The sequence below is a fragment of the Diceros bicornis genome, chromosome 30 (assembly GCF_020826845.1).
Source record: "Diceros bicornis minor isolate mBicDic1 chromosome 30, mDicBic1.mat.cur, whole genome shotgun sequence".
In the NCBI taxonomy this organism is placed as follows: domain Eukaryota; kingdom Metazoa; phylum Chordata; class Mammalia; order Perissodactyla; family Rhinocerotidae; genus Diceros; species Diceros bicornis.
The window spans coordinates 12,182,970-12,198,124 of NC_080769.1; the positions used below are offsets into that span (position 1 = coordinate 12,182,970).

At 43.6% G+C, this 15,155-nt stretch overlaps 1 long non-coding RNA gene across 1 annotated transcript; it reads right to left on the reverse strand.

The window, feature by feature from the left end:
* Positions 1 to 1,359: 1,359 nt before the first annotated feature.
* LOC131394473 (uncharacterized) lies at positions 1,360 to 14,785 on the reverse strand. The gene is made up of 3 exons (XR_009216133.1): positions 14,735 to 14,785; positions 14,350 to 14,426; positions 1,360 to 1,994 (listed from the first exon to the last, which is right to left on the reverse strand). It is a non-coding gene; the product is annotated as an uncharacterized LOC131394473 (long non-coding RNA).
* Between the last annotated feature and the right edge of the window lie 370 nt (positions 14,786 to 15,155).

Here is a 15,155-nt window from a genome sequence, read left to right on the forward strand (position 1 = left end):
TGCCCTCTGCTGGGCCCTGGCAGTCCTGCAGCCTGCGAAGGGGTGGGATAGGGGCTGTTTATGGGCTTAGGGGGCTGTTTCTGAAGGACACTGGGTGTCTGCCCTCCAGGGAAATATGGCGAATATCCAGAAATGGTGTGAGGTGAGCAGCTGTGGCCTCATTGTGGGCAGGGTGGGGATGTGGGAATCAGAGACCTCCCCTGGCAAGACTTTCTCTGGCCTCGTCCGTGGGTCTTACATTTATAGGGAGAGTTAGATCCACAAAGGTAGGGATCCCATCACACTGGCGGGTGCGGGAGGGGCTGGCATCAAGGACACCTTCCTGGATGAGGGACTAATTCAAGCCAACTGTGAGGACAGGCAAGTCCTGAATGGAGTGGGAAGGAAGGAGGGTTCCCGAGTGAGCACAGACCCCAGACCAGATCCTCACTCCGCACAAGTCCCTGGCAGCGTTCCCCACCCAAGCCCTGTCTGCATCCTGTCCTTCCTCCCAGAAATTCACACTCATCTGGAGGATCCAGCTGCTCCAGCAGGCTGCAAATGCATATGACCTCGAGCCCGACGAGCGATTTGGGGCCTGGTTCCAGGCCATGGAGCCCATCAGTGTCCATGAGAGGTGAGGGCACAGGAGTTGGGTGGGTGCAGGACAGACTCTCTCTGATGGCCAGCTCCAGAGCCTGTGGCCTGGCTCCCTGATCAGCCCCAGACCTCACCACACGGTCCCCCATGGGGCACGGGGACTCAGCTGCTGGCAGGCTCTGGGAGGGGCACCTGAGGTGTGGCTCCTGGTGGCTCACAGGCCACTCTGTCCTGTAGCTACTGGGTCTCCTGCCAGCTGGAGCCCGCACACCAGAAGGCGAGCAAAATGCGGCTCTTCATGAGAAAGAGGAACCAGACATCCTCCAGTTCAGGGCCGAGTGAGTGTTGGGACCAGGAGCGACTGAATCCAGGGGCTCAGTACAGCTTCGGGCTAAGCATGGGCCTGGATCCCAGCTCCACTGCTGACCAGGCCTGGGACAGGCCACCCCCTCTCCTCTCTGGGACTCGGTTGCCTCCTCTTAAATGGGTGATGCTAAATGATGCCTCCCCCATCAGGGACGAACGGGGTGCTGTTGATGGACTGAGCACTCGGCACAGGGTTTGGATCAGAGTGCAGGGGGGCAGGGAGGTGCGTCGTGAATCTGAGGGAGCCACCCCAAAATAGTCTGTTTCTTCTCTTCAGCCACCACGCCCTTGGCGATGATTCATCACACTCTGGAGACCACAAGTTCAGCTCCTCCTGACCAGCAGGGACACTGGGACCCTTGGGGTGCACCGGGTCAGCTCTTCTCCACCTGAGAGAAGGAGGACATCCTAAGACTTTCCCTGGTTTCCCCTAAAGCCCCAGAGGGAGGGCACGACCCCCCTCCAACTCCCTGACATCTCCACCCCAGCGACTGTTTACCCATTGGGGAGGAGCGATATTATTTCTTTAATAGTAAATGGTAGATTTGACTCTTACGTTATATCCTGTTTCTGTCACAGCCTGGGTGTTGTGGTATGGTTCTTTCACTGCTTATGCTCATGTAAATGAGACACAGAATCTCGTTTTCCTCCTTGAATTAAGAACGGGTGTATGGTCACAGCTTATTGTATGTGGGAGAAGGGAGGAGGGCCAGTCCCCTCCCTGGCTACTGAATGACACCCTCAAGTCCCCGTTCCTCAGAGGACAGGTGCATTTCAGTGTGGTTCACCTGGGCCAGGAGCAGAGACAGCCCCTCAGATCTCCCTGGATGTAGAGGTTGGAGGGACTTTCCCAGGCAGAGCAATAACCACCGAAATGTGGGTGTCTTTCAAATAGCACTTACCAGGACCGTGTCTTTCCCCAGGACAGTGGCTGTCTTTCTACAGCTTTCCAGGAAGAAGGAATGTTTTCTGCTTCTCTTGTTGAGGTTTCTTTTGATCAAATATTGGAACTTTCAGTTTTCTAACGAATCTCTGGAATTGCATCAACACTAAATGAGGAAAAAATGTAAAAAGATAAAAGTTTGCCTGTAGAAGGGATAAGGCCAGAGGAAGATCATGTGCAGATGGACTAAGGGCCGACAGGACATCCCCCTTAGGCCGCCTCTAGGGCTCCCTGTTCACCCTTTGCCTAGATTGGAATCCTCCTGGGATCCTGGCCCATGCCCTTGGAAGTCCTTTTCCTGCTTGTTTCATATCCAGAGGGAAAGATTCATGATGCAGCTTTTAAAGCTACAACAGGACTTTGTTCCATAAACCTCACCATTCTCTGTGAACTAGGATTTCCAGCATCCCCGCACTTTCTTATACAATTCTTTTTGGGCAGAAATTCCCTAGAAGGCCCCCAGCCTCTCTGTCAGGTACATCGTGGCCATTCCTCTCTGGCTGGGCCTGATGGATCACGGGTGAGCTCTGGTTTGCCAAGACAGTGGACCGTAATCCTGGCCAGTGAATGACCCACACTCTCCCTTGCTGCCCAGGGTGACATCTGGGCCCGTGTGCTTCTGAGGTCCATGGTCTCGGACAATCACTAGGTTACACACTCGGTTGTGCTGTTACTGACTTGTCCCAAAGGGACAGCTGGGCCTGAGCCCATAGAGCACGTAGCCTCTGCCAGGGCACGGCCATCCAGGAAAGAATGAATTGACACATTGGTGTAGACACATAAGCACACACGCATTTCCCACCAAAACCACAAGATGCGTGAACCACAGAGACTAAAAGTGACTTCAGAAACAGATCAACCAATTGAAAAACAAGGGTTTTATTAAGATCCTGACTCGAATAAAATGTAAAATCAGGAAATAACCTTGAGAAAATGGAGAATTTAGATACTGACTAGATAGTTGGTTACAGGAATGACATTTTTATTTTTGTGAGTGATAACATTATTATGTTTGTGTTCCCAAAATCTCTTCTCTGTAAGAGAAACTGAAATATTTACAGCTGAAATGATGTGCTCTCACCATCTCAGCAGGTTAATTCTTGGGGTGTTGGTGTGAGGATAAACAAAGCCAGATGGTATACGGGTTAACAATCTTTGAAGCAAGTGACAGGTTCACAGAGGTTGACTTTTCTCTACCCTGAAATCTGGAGATTTTTGAAAACTTTCAGAACACAATTTTGATAAAAAATAGTACACTTGCTGTTCACATTACAATGTTACAAATTAAAACATCACAAATAAAACGAATCCTTCTCCTTCCTGACCTAAGGAAGCTCTGTTTGGCTTCTGTAAATGACCTGATGATGCCACCAATTACTGACTTCTCACATGTTTGTTGAGTAATTACTATGTGCTCTGTGCTGTGTGCAAGGTGAACACATTTCCACAGACTCTGGATCTAGTGTGGGAAGGAAGGCAATGAGCCTGCTGCCAAGGTTCTCTAAGTGGAAAATAATGCCCCATGGGGCTATGGTAATTGTTAAAATTCAAAAATCAAAGCTACACAAGTTTGCCAGTTAACAAATAAGAGATACTTAATTCATGATATACAAATCACCTATGTCTGAATTAACACGTGACAAAGAAGAGAAAGACTGATGGGTTTTATGTTAAAATTAGATGCAAAATCTAATCTAGTGCTAGCCCCTGGCCTAGTGGTTAAGTTTGGCAAGCTCTGCTTTGGTGGCCCAGGTTCAGTTCCTAGGTGTGGACCTGCAACACTCATTAGCAGCCATGCTGTGGCGGTGACCCACATACAAAGTAGAGGAAGATTGGCAACAAATGTTAGATCAGGGTGAATCTTCCTCAGCAAAATACAAAAAAAACCCATGCAAAATCAGAATAATTTATGGAATCAGATTTAATATATATTAAAAAATAAATCTCCTTCAAGTAGGTTTCATCTCTTCATTGAGCGTTAGTACAAGAAAAAACAAATGTAAGTTCAAAACACTAATTCCTCAGCATCAATTATCCTATCAATTTTAATACAAAAAGGAAGAAAACTCATGGTAAATAAAAATTGAGGTTTACCATGAAACGTCAAGATCATGATGGACGTTACAAAGAGATGCTGTGAGAGTCAAGCCTGTCTCATGGGGAATTTCTCAACCACACCACTCTCCTTTTCTTCCGCACCAATGTTGCTTTCCTCACTGTGTTTTCAGGGTGCCTTTCTCGGCTCCTTGCTCTCTCTGCCTCCCTGGCAATCTCGCCTGTCCTCGAGGCCACACTCAGTCTCTCCCATGCTTTTCTTCACTTTCCACATCTCTCTCCTGATCTCTCCAGAAGATGCCCGTTGCCTGCAGAGGGGCTGTGAGAGACCCAGACCCATTCCTGGACTCATCTCTGCCCAATATGGACACTGGCCAGGGTTGGGCTCAGGGCTGGTGTGCAGACCCCTCAGCCTCAGCCATGGCCCAGGGATCCACCTGGACCACCCAGTGCAACTATTTTTAAGGTATTTGTGAATCCAAAGGACTTAAGAGTTCTCCCCTTCACTGCTACAAGCCTGGAGTCCCTGCAGTCTCCTGTATCTACAGACTTGCTGGGGCTTCTCCAAGGTCTCCTCCCACTGACTACACCTGACCTCACCGCCAGGATGGGAAGTTACTCTAGGAACTGGCCTCTGGAACATGCAGCTGCTCAGCCTTCAGACTGTATAGAACTTCAGTTTTCTGCTTGGTTTAGTTTCATGGTCTCATTGTTTCCACTGTGAAGTTGGGGCATATTTTTTGAGCTTTCTCTTTGAAAACAAAATAAAATGTGAAATTTGAAGATGGGGGATGAAGACTACAATCCATGGAGAATGTTCTCAGCTCACATGGATATTCCTCCCTCCTTCTCTCCCTGGAGAAATGTGTCTCAAATCCTACTGTGTATCACAATCATCTGGAAGGTTTTTCAAACTCAGATTGCTGGATCTCAACCCAAGTAGGTCTGGGGTGGGAATGGAGAATCGTCATTCCTAAGAGGTTCCCAGGTGATGTTGATGCTGCTGGTACAAGCACCACACATTGAGAATGGGATTCTGGGACACCATCAAGCTGATGTGTCATTATCAGTGCAAATCTAGACCAACTTCCTTCCTCCATCTTGCTTCAGGATGTTACTCTCCGTCATTGTCAAGTACACACGTGCTGATACCCCTACCCCACCATCATTGGGCCATAGGGATCCAAGGACTCCATAGCTCGTTTTAGTATCCCATCTTTAATGAAATCATGCACTATTCCACTCACTTTCACACCCAGAGCCTATCTTCCCCCAAAATTCTGCTCACAAATAAGTAACTCAGAAACACCACATTCCCACCACACATTTCCACATTTCTAGTTTTTACAGAAAGAACTCTACTTTAAATAACCATTCTTTAAGAAAATAGATTACTCCAGTTAGACTATCTTAACAAGGCTCTCTTCCTTCTCTCTTCCTACTCCTCCCTATTAATCTTGGATTCTGTGGTCCATCATTTCAATAACCCACTGACAACGCTCCCTAATTCTTTACTCTCATCATATCTGCCCTGCAAGCCTCGGACTTTGGATGATTCCAAATACCTGCCATGCCATGTTGACACCTGCACTGAGGATCACCGCTGAAGAGAGAGCACACGAGGAGCCTGGGGGTCCCAACAGAGAATCAGCAGCAACCAATGGGCCTCCATGCATTCTCTAACGCTTCCTGAATGCTCTGTTAATTTCTTTCCATTTCTTGAGTTCCATAAAACTATTTTCTCCTGTGAATTCATATTTCACAGATAAATTGTTAACCGCCAGATGAGAACTATTTCACTCTCTAGTCATCAGATCTAGAAATTTTCCTCATAAGGAATTCATTTATCACACCGTTTCTGTTGTTTTATCCAAATATATTTCTTTCTTAGCTAAAACCATTCTGATTTTCATCTCATCTTTCCATTTCAATGACCTTATGCTTTCAATAGTCACAGTACTTTCAATCACCTCCCTACTGGGATCATGCCTCATGTTTCAAATATGCACAAATCTCTACCATCTACAAACAAATCTCTCATCCAGCATTCCTAATACTCCTCGCCCTCCATGCCCTCCCTCTCCTCCTCCTGCCAGGGACTCATTGTGAAAAGTTCACTTACATCCCAATGCCTCTGTTTCCACACTGCCCACCCGATACCGTCTCCCCATTCTGTGGATGCTCCTATTGCTAAGTTTACAAGTCATGTCTCTTACTAATCCGATGTGGACTTTTCATTATTTGTCTGACATGCCCTGCAGTAGCACGTGACTTTTTCAACTTCAAGTTCCTTTAGAAAGCTCGTTTTTCCTTGGGATCCCCCAGCCTACGCTGTCCTGCTCCTTCTCCAAACTTCCTGAGCCATTTTCTGGCTTCTCTTTATGACCAACCCACAATGACTGATGCTTCCCAGAAGTCAGCCCTGCTCTGACATCTGTTGTCCACCTGCACCCTCCTACTATGCAATCCTATCCATTTCCCTGGCTTCAAATACCACTAATGAATTGAAAATATTCAAAGAATCAGCACAGATCTGACTCTGACCCCCAGACCCAAATATTTACCTGCCCACTCACCCCATCAGTGATGACTCAACTCACAGTGTCCAGGTCCCAAATTGAAAAAACCACTTTCCCAAATAATTCACTTCTCTCTCAGTGTCCCCAAACTCACTTGTTTGTGTTAATATCCTGAGTATCATTCTGGACACTGTGCCACCCCACACTCATATCAATGAACCATCCATCCACCCTCCTGAATCCTCCCACAGATTCTCCACTTTTGAATTATTTCTAATCACCTTTCAGATCCGACACAAAATAGCATTTACACACAGCAAACTCTCCTGCTCTAGCAACCCAATTTACAAAACTCCATTTTTCCTCTTTGTTGACATTTTGTTTCTATTTTACTTATATGTGCATTATCTCTTTCTTTCAACATTTAGTTCTCACTAAACGGGATACTCCATATAGACATGACTAATGTAGATTTTCTAGATGTTTCCCTCAACAGTGTTCTCATATGGCTTTGCACACAAAAAGAGCTCAGATAGTATATCTATCTACCTATCTATCTACCTACCTACCTAATTCAAACACTAAAACTTCACTTCCTCACATATTTTAAACCCATCCACTTAACTACATTTATGCAAAAGATAACATCTTTTGCTGGTATACTGCAATAAACTAGCAATTACAGCTTAAGATTTCCAAATCCTCTCTCCCTGTAACCAGCCTGAGATTTTAGTTACAATGATCTGTTTAAAATGCAAAACTGATCAGTTCACGTTAACTTTCAAATCCTCCATTTCTGTCTTTAGCAGGTATTTTTTCTGTTGTCCTATTATAATTATTAATACTACCCTTTTCATTCCCCAATGTGTTCAAGTTTGGAGAGAAAACTACCTGGTCATTCTATTTATAGAGCACCTACTACATGCAAAGCTCTGGTGTAAAACCTGTGATCTACAAAAAAATTAAACAGACTCACTGCCCCTGTTTGACTCAGTCTTAGTGGGAGGAAAGAGATAATAAACCACAAAGGATTTATAACACGCCATGTAGAAACAACTGCCGTGATGAACAATAAGGCAGAGAGTTTGAGCCAGAGTACATTTTCAAGTTTAGTTGTGTTTGTGTGTGTGTGTGCTCATGCGTGCTGCCTGGATGGGATGAGTTGCTTCCTCCTGGGGGTAGGTACCTCCCTGGGCACCTACTATGGACTTTGTTATCCATGTGTATTAGTGATGGTTCTCTAGAGAAACAAAAACAATAGAATATATACGAACATATAGAAGTGGAGATTTATTATAGGAATTGGTTCACAAGGTTAGGTTAGGTTCACAAGGAGGCTGCGAAGTCCCACAGTCTGCCATCTGCAAGCTGGAGAGCCAGAAAAGTTGGTGGTAAAATACAGTTGAAGTCCAAAGGCCTGAGAACCAGGACCTCTAATGTCCAAGGGCAGAAAAAGATGGGCATCCCAGGTCAGGAAGAGAGAGTGGACTAACTCTTTCTTTGCCTTTTTGTTCTATTGAGCTCTCAACAGATTAGATGATGCCCACTCACACTGGTGAGGGTAGGTCTCTTTACATACTCTATAGTCTACGGAATTGAATGCTAATGTCTTCCACAAAACCCTTACGGACACATCCAGAAATACTGCTTAACCAGCTATCTGGGCCTCCCTTAGCCCTGTCAAGTTGGCACCTGAAATTAACCATCACATCATGGCTTTATCCAGCCAAGACCAATAGAGATATAACAATGTGACCTATGTCATTTAAAATTTTCTAGAACACACATTAAAGAAAGTAAATACAAACAGATGAAACTGGGTTTTATAACATTTTATTTAACCTAAGAAATGTAAATATTATCATTTCAAAATATAGTCCACATCAGTACAGAGAAGAAATGACTCACGTTTTCCAGCCCCCTGACTTATCAGTGAATTTTAATGAATACTGGCTCCTCATATATCTTAGTATAATCCAATTTATAATTTTCTCCTTTCTATTTGAGCTTTATTGTATCAAAAGGAAATCATTTTCTCCTTGTTGTGAAACTGCTCTATCTCTTTTTTAAAAAATTAAAGCTATATATTGTGTTTATGTTAGAACTGAAATTAAGAATTTAAGTAATTAAGAAGCAACTGATTCCAGCAAAAGGCTGGTTTACTAAAATGGAAGACAGTTTAAGAGCAAATCTTCCAGCAAAACCACAGTGTGAACAACATTGGGAAATTCAGGGTAGAATTAATTACAAGACACATGGGGTATGATTAAAAGAGGAGCAGAAAGAATGTGGGGAGGAATTGATATCAGAAGTGAAAATACACAAGCATGTTTCAAGTTGATGAAAGACATCAACCCACAGATTCAATTAATTCAACATTCCCTAAGCAGAGAGACTACACAGGAAATACTAATGAGCTACACTATGGCCTAAAAACCAAAGATAATGTAAAGGATTTTAAAGACTATAGAGGCCAAATAAGCAAGAAAAAGGCCTATTGGTGATTTCTAACCATAAATAAAATAAGATAGACACCAACAGAGCAAGATTTCTAAAATGCTAAAAGAAATCTCATGTCAAACCAGAATTCTACAGCCAGCAGCAACAGTGCCCCAAATAAAGATATCCTAGAAAAACTTAAAGTGAAACTTTTCATTGTTAGCAGCCTTGAATTAGACAAAATACTAGAGTGAGCTATTAAGTCCAAAGGAAAATAATTCCAGATTTAAAACCAGGAATGCAGGAAGGACTGAAGAGGAAAGGAAAGGAGAATTTATAAATAAAAACAAATGATTTTGTTTTATGAAGTAATTCTAGAAATCTCTCATGGAGATTAAAATATATATAGACTTAAAATGCAGGAAAACAGTAATACAAAAGTCAGGAAGGCTAAAAATAGAATTGAAAGTGTTTAAGGTATTAGCATGTGGGGGAGGTGGTAAAAGTAATTATTCATATTAGACTATATTAAGTAAAGGATTCAGGATTTAACCATTAGTACAATTAAACAAAGATTTCTGTATTAATGCAACTAATAAATTTATAGAAGAAATAATGGAATAATAAGAGTTAAATCAAAGTCAGTAAAGTAAAGATAGTAAAGGAACATTAATTATTTAGGTCAAGGGAAGGGAAAGAGTAAGATGGTTGAAATAATCACAAGTTTACTGGTAATTAGGTGAAATGTAAATGCATGAAATATTAATTTCTTTTTAACGGCTGTGTGACATTCTAGAGTCTTGTTAATAAATATTTAGGGCATTCTTTTATTGATAAACATTTACAAGGTCTCTATTTATTCCTATTAAAACATAAGTTGTATGGACATTTTTGTACATATAAACTTCCATTCCTACTTTTACAGAAGGTATCCATAGTGGAAGAAAAAGGAAATATTAAAATGTTGATAGAAACTGCAAATACCACCTCCCCACACAATTGTATTAAATGTTTTCATACCAACAGTATCTGACAGTGTCAATAACACAACATTTTTTTTTAGGTATAAAGCTTTAGGAATCTCTCAAAACCCACTGATAAGAGACAGGATGTCTCCTCTGGATTATCCACTGATTGAATTATCCACTCCCTTCCTCCATAAAAGGGGAATCAGAGGCAGAAGTCACTGCATTTTCTAGCAATCCACGGGCTGTCTGCACATCAGGAGTGGGTCAGCAGGACAACTCTGCAGCCATGGAGGAACCTGCATCGGCCTGTTTTCCAAGCCAGCCTATTCTGGTGAGTGTGGAATCCATATGGACCACAAGTGTCTGTTTGTACACTTTGTCCTCCTGTGAAATCTCTTCAAGTTCCCAGAGAGTAGCTTAGAAGATATCTTATTGGAAGTTGTTTCCTAGCTGTTAATGTTTGTTAAGTAACGTTCAAGGAATTGCACTTTTTTATATATGAAGCTTTCTGGGACAATAGGCCAAATGGTTTTGTTCCTTTGTTTCTTTTATTTTATTCTGTTTTTAACCAACAACACCACTAGGAAGTGAAGTAGTATTCAGCCTTGCTGTTTAAATTGTTCCCCTCTCTGGAAAATTCTTTACCCACAATGTGCTTGGTCTTTTTTAAGAAAAATTCAGTTCTGGGCTCAAATATCACCTCATCAGTTAGTCCTTCTCTAATCTCTTCATCAATAATTACATAGTTAATTTCTTTCCCCCTTTATCTCTCCTTACCACTTTTCCTCCATCCCTCCCTCTTTCTCTGTCTCTGTCTTGGCCTTACTGTTCATCACAGCACAATTACACCTAACACTATAATAGAGATTCCTCAGTCTGTTTATTAACTCATTCCTCTCACCAAGATTAAAATAAACAGTAGTAACTTTGTTAAATTATGGATCATGGGTTTTAGTACTTAACTTGGCATATAACAGGTGATCTATAAGTGGGAGGATCAAATAATTTTCCTTCCAAATTGGGACATGCTGGGGAATGAAAGGGGTGGTATTAATAATTATGGCAGGACAACAAGAATGAAGTGAGGTTTATGGTTTCACTTTTAAATATCTTCTAAAGACAGAAATGAGAGATTTAAAAGGAAAGGTGCACTGATTAGATTCACATTTTAAACAGGTTATTGTGAGGAGTCTTATAATGGAATACAGAGAGAAAGGATTTGAAATCTTACTGATAATTTATTGCAGTATACCAGAAAAGAGATTATATCATTGTGTAATTGTAGTTGAGTGAATTTGTTTGAAAAGTTTAGTTTTTTTTTGGAAGTTTGAATAGTTTCTTTCAATAAATACATCTGAGCACCTCAAGAGTAAAGCAATAAGCGAATATGGCAGTGTAAAACATTACAGTCTACATTAATCTTCTCTTCATGGAGTATGCAATTTAGTGAGCAAAACACTATGAAAGAAATAGTAATATACATACAATAAAAAATTAACACAGAGAAAATGTGATATTAATTTTGATGGCTGGATCAGGAAAGGTCCCTCCGTGGAAATAGTATTTTTTAGGAATCTGAAAGGTGCTCAAGAATTATTCAAAGTTGAGAATCTTTAGGTGGATTCAGGAGGGTGGATGGATGGTTCATTGATGTATGAGTGTGGGGTGGTAGGGTGTCCAGAATGACACTCAGGTGTAGACAGGATATCAGTACCAACAAGTGAGTTTAGGGGACCCTGAAATAGGGGTGAATTACTTGGAGAACTGGTTGGTTCAACTTGGGACCTGCTCACTGTGAGCTGGTCATCGAGTTATCACTAATGCGGTTAGTGGGCAGATGGGTATTTGGGTCTCAGGGTTGAAGCCAGATCTGTGCCGATTCTATGGGCATTTCTAGTTCACTAATGGTATTTGAAGCCAGGGAAATGGATGGGATGGCCTAGAAGAGGGTGCGGATGTGGAACAAATGTGAGAGCAGGACTGACTTCTAAGAAGCATCAATTGCGTTAAGTCAGATGGCAGAGCCCAGAGTAACAGGGAGCAGTAGGAGGAGAGAGGAAGAGTCAGGAGAGGAAAAATGGTTATTTACAGTGGGTGCAACTGTGTGATGGGAATATGGCGTGTGTGAGTTATTTATTTATGAACAGGAGAGTATTTGAGAGAAGATGGGATGTGGGTGTGCTAGTGAAGTGAGTATCTAAGGGTTGAGAGGTATATGATTTAATTAGAGGTGAAGCAATAAATTACTATGTTTTAGGCACACAATCATCTAGTTTTCATAGTCTTTTCTGTCCTTGACTCATATCAGCTTGATGTCCCAGGATCTAGTTCTCAGTGTGTGGTGCCTGTGCCAGCAGCGTCAGCATCATCTGGGGACACTCAGAAGCGCAAATTCTTGGCCCTATCCCAGGCCTACTTGGGTTGAGGTCCAGAAATCTAAGTGTTAACAACATTCCAGACGACTGTGATGCACAGGGCAATCTGAGACACATTTCCCCAGGGAGAGGGGTGGGTGGAAGATCCAAATGAGGTGAGACCATTCTCCACGGCTGGCAGTCTGCATCCCCCATTTTATTCGAATTTCACATTTCATTTTGTTTTCAAAGGGGAAGCTCAAAAGAAATATGATGCCCCAGACTTCGGAGAAGAAAAGACAAGTGCATTTGGCCAAGACCAAGCAGAGACGTCATGAAAGGTCTGCACTTCCTACAAGACTCACCAGCTGCATTTTCAAGAGGCCAGTTACAAGGATACCTTCCCACCCTGGCAATGAGGTCAGGTACAGTCAACGGGAGGAGACCTTGCAGAAGCCCCAGCAACTCTGTGCACACAGAAGACTGCAGGGTCTCCAGGTCTGCAGCAGTGAAGGAGAACTTTTAAGTACTTTTATATCACAAATACCTTAAAAATAATTGCACCTCCTAGTCCAGGTGAATCCCTGGGCTGTGTTGGTGCTGGGTCTCTACACACCAGACCCTAGTCCACCACTGCACAGTCTTCAGACTGGGCAGAGATGATCCCAGGAGCAAGTCTCTGTCTCCCACAGCCACTCTATCAACAGCCCGTAACTTATGGAGACATCCGCAGACAGAGTCAGAAAGTGAAAAAAGCAAGGGAGAGACTGACTGAGGCCCTGAGGACAGACAGGCTTGCCAGGGAAGCAGAGAGAGCAAGGAGCCAAGAACGGTGTTCTGAGACCTGATGGAAAATAGGAGAAGGTCCTGCTGAAGAAGCCAAGAAGTATAAACCTGAGGAAGTGGTTCCCCATGAACAGCCCTCAGTTTCACTCGCCTCATTTAATGTCAACCCTGCTTCTTGCTCTGGACTGTGATGCTTTGTCATATTACAATTGTAAGTTATTAAACTCTTTGAGAGACAAAAATGTGAAGAATAGATGGTTGTGTGGGTGAGAGATCAGGTTTCACATGACAAGAAAGAAGATCTTTACTTGTCCTGGTACAACACAATTTCTGCTTACCATGATTTTTATTCACTTTTATATTAAAGGTAATTTGGCATAAGAGATCATTTAGTGTTTTTAGTTATATTTTTTTATAATACTTGCACTCAGGAAAAGATGATATCTATTGTAAAGAGCTTATTTTTTTTAACGTTAAATTAATTTGATTCCATAAAAGTCTTACCTTATTAATGTTGCTTTTATATCTTGTTCTAACATAGACGTTGTATCCTTTTCTTCGCCAAATGCTAACTCAAATATAAGACATTTTTATATAATATAATTAGCCCTTAGACTACCTGTTACAGCTTTATCTGTTACCTGAAATTACCTAGGTGATTTTTTTAAATAGAGTTCACCTTAGATTCTTAACAAGGAAAATGTTGTTTGGGAGCATTTTGCACTGAGAGACCCTTGGCAGCAGGCTCATTGCCTTCGCACTGACACTAAGTCCTGAGTCAATCAAACTTGTCCACCTGCTCACAGTGTAGGGCACATCGTAATTATTCAATAAACATGTGATAAACAATATTTGGTGGGAAAAAAGCGTCAAGTTACAGAAGTCAGATAGTAGGACTCTTTTACTGGGTCAGGAAGGAAAAGGACTGAGGTGGTTTTGGAAGGATCTGGAATTTTCTGGACTTTCTTGAAGAGCTTTGATAGAGCAGTCTTAGCAGTCATGGGGAAGGAAGCCTATTTCAGAGGGTCAAAGAGTGACTGAGAAACAGAAGGGCAGAGAGGGAGTGGAGGTGGACAGCTGTGCCTTGTGCCTCCTGACAATGGCCTCTGGGTTTAACACAGTGATGGCTCCCTCCCAGAGCCCAAGGCTTTGGTGTGGGGCTGACTGCTCCCTAGGACTAGGGTGTTCTAATTCCTCAGTGTGAGCTAATCTGCACATTCCAACCCCACCCCATGTCTTGAGACAGGGGGTGTCAAATGGCCCTTTCTGGTCCAACAGGATCCAGGCATAGGATCTTTTATGGAACAGGAAGAGGATCCGGGTATACACGGGGTTCTTACCTGCCAGACCTGGAGTTCTGGGGAGTGGAGCTGAGTGAGGTCACAGTGTAGGAGCCGCTGACAGGGGTTGAGGCCACCTGGGAGGAGAGCAGAGTAGGGGTAGGCATGGGGGCAGGTCAGGACAACACCTGCCCCCTTATTTGTATGCTGCATCTCTGTGCCTGGTCAGAGTCTACTCCTCAAGTCTCATTAACATGAGCTGATCTCTTCCCTCATTGGACCTTTTCTTCCCTCTTCTTATATTGTTAAATAATTTTAACTTAAATTTAGTTGGGTTTTCTCTCACATACATTTAAAATTATTCCTGACCGATTCCTAGATGTAGACTATGATTTCAGTGAGTTACACTGAAAAATGAAGGTGTTCAGGGCTGAAAATTGCGGACCTGAGAAATTTAAATGATGGCATCGGGCACGGTCCATGATCTTCAGGACATGTGAAGAAGCCTGGCGCTGCTGTTGGAAGTGGGGAGACGGTCAGGAGGGGCCCACAGTTCGCGTTCCAGCCTCGGTCTAGGATGGGGGCCTCTTCCCAGACCCCCGGTCTGCCCGCGTGGTCACTGGCCCCCAGCGGCTTCCCCACGGGCTGGGTCCGCGGGCTCAGCGCGGGTCAGAGGCTGCACCCCCGGGGTCAGTCCCCGCCGCGGACATCGGCGCCAGACTCCACGCGGCCATCACGTCCGGAGGATGCAGCCGCGGGGACACGCGCGTCCTCGTCGTGGGCGGAGGACACGCCGCTGTCCGGCCAGAGCGCCCCGCGCCGTGGGCAGCGGCGGGGCCGGGGGAGCGGGGAGGAGGGCAGCGGGG